The sequence below is a fragment of the Octopus bimaculoides genome, chromosome 29, assembly GCF_001194135.2.
Source record: "Octopus bimaculoides isolate UCB-OBI-ISO-001 chromosome 29, ASM119413v2, whole genome shotgun sequence".
NCBI classification, from domain to species: Eukaryota; Metazoa; Mollusca; class Cephalopoda; order Octopoda; family Octopodidae; genus Octopus; species Octopus bimaculoides.
Window position 1 is genome coordinate 4001970 of NC_069009.1, and position 2333 is coordinate 4004302.

The window sequence follows — 2333 nt, forward strand, 5'->3', positions numbered from 1 at the left end:
TATATATATGCATATATTTGTATATATGTGTGTGTATATAGATATATATACACACACATATATGTATATCTATGTATATACATATATATACATACATATACACACACACGTATATATGTATATATATATATATATATGTGTGTGTGTGTGTGTGTATATATATATAAATATATACATCTAGGTACATATTCACACGTACACACACAAACATACATATATATATATATATATATATATATTATGCGTGTGTGTATGTTTTTGTGTTTCAGCGTGTGTGTATATGTTGGCGTACGTATTTCAAGTATACACGCACATCTCTCTCTCTTTCTCTCTCTCTTTCTCTCTCACTCTATGTATATATATATATACATATATATATATATATATATATATATACATACACACACGCATGCGAGTAATACATACATACATACATACATACATGTATGCATATACTCTCAGTAAGTGGTTACACTGGTTGACTGGTCTGTGTTTATGAAATAATTGTATGTCATGGTTGGATTGGCAATGGTGGTGGTGATAGTGGCGCTGGTTGTGGTGGTAGTGGTGATAATGGTGGTGGTTTTCATGGTTTTAGGCGTTTTATATATATATATATATATATATATATATATATATTATATGTGTGTGTGTATACACACACAAACATGCGCGCGCACGCACGTACACACGCACACACACACACACACACTCACTGACTCCGTGTAATTAAATATGTAATAATTTTATTAATTACTTTGCTAATTATAAATATAAAACTGCTGTGGAGCAAATAACCGAGTGAATGATTTTATTGAGAGTGACTAAGTCATGTACCATGAGTTCAATCTGTGGCTCTACCCAACTTCACACCTCCATCCTGGGCCGATGGCGAGATTGTGTTGGTAAGCCCGACAACATAGCACTGTACATGTGCTATATTAGTTGAATTAAGATGGCTCTTTCCAAGGTAGACTACGCCATGTCGATAGGCTCTGTCATGTCTGTATTGTCAGATGTTATTGCTATGTAATATTTCCGGTAATCTGGTATATAAAAGAGTAGACGTTCTGATATGACGATGTTTATTGGTGCCTGAAGATTATGTGAAAGACAAGCAGACCTTCATGTGGCTATGTAAGCCAATCCTTGATACTGTAGGGTTTTCTTCCTGATTTTAAAATCTGAGTCACTTCGCGCAATCTGATTTCACTCTTTAGACTTGGAGGTCTGACCACAGTGGTACAACTCACTTTTGCTAGCTCTTGAGAGCTTCCCCCTTGAAAGGCTGTAAAAAGCGAAAGAGCTTAAACAAAAGTTCGAAAGCTTCCTTGCAAAAGGTTCTCATTCTGTTTCTTTAACAGACATATTTTTTAGGTATGATCAATAATTTTTAATTGAAGAATATCTGAGCCATCTTCATGTCTCACAGAAGGGATCAGAAAGACGAATGATGACTTATTGAAGATGTCATTGTTTCATTGAGCCATTGATAATTTCGGATAGCCTGGACCAATTGCTTCCAAACATTTTAATATCTCGGCCAGATCCAAAACCTGGATAGAGAACTACGGTAAGGATATGCATGTCTGTGGAGTGCTCAGCCACTTACAAATCAATTTCACGAGCTGACTGTTCCGTTGATCAGATGAACTGGAACTGTCACCGAAGTAAGCAACTGAATGCCAGATTCTATCTATCTTAATGGAACTCAAGACGAACTGTTTTAGCTGACACAATGTTCGTTTTGGTGTTGGTTTAGCTCTGTTGTCATTTCCACTGCCGTACTTCGATGGATCTTAGACACAATTAGTTTCAATATTCTGCAGCTCCTCTCTCTTAGCTTTGAATTCAGTCTAAAATTCTACTGGCCAAAGATGGTTTTACTCTTGATTTTCGAATGCCAGCATGATTTTCCCTGGAGCAACGCTGGAAACATAAAAGAATTCAGCAGTTTTTGTGATTGAAATCCCATCCATCTGGGCTCCAATAATTAGTCCTACTTAGTAATCAGGTACATCATGCATTTTATCTCATTGAAATATGAATATCTATCATGAAAGAGCAACAAAAGACAAACAGAGCTATACGTAATGCATACGAACACATATTCAGACCAGAACAGTTTTGAATTAGTCACTCCCCTTTGTTATCTCCCCTTTTTCTTAGCTCTCCTGTGTGAACTTTCTGTCCGGCAGTCGCCATGATAGATCGCTGACCACAACATTCAAATTTTTTTTCTCCGTGTTTTTCTCCTTGTTTTTCTCCTTATTTCTTTCTGTTGAAAAGCGTAGCTCGAAACGTTAAAGACTTTCTCTATTCCCGAGCGTTAA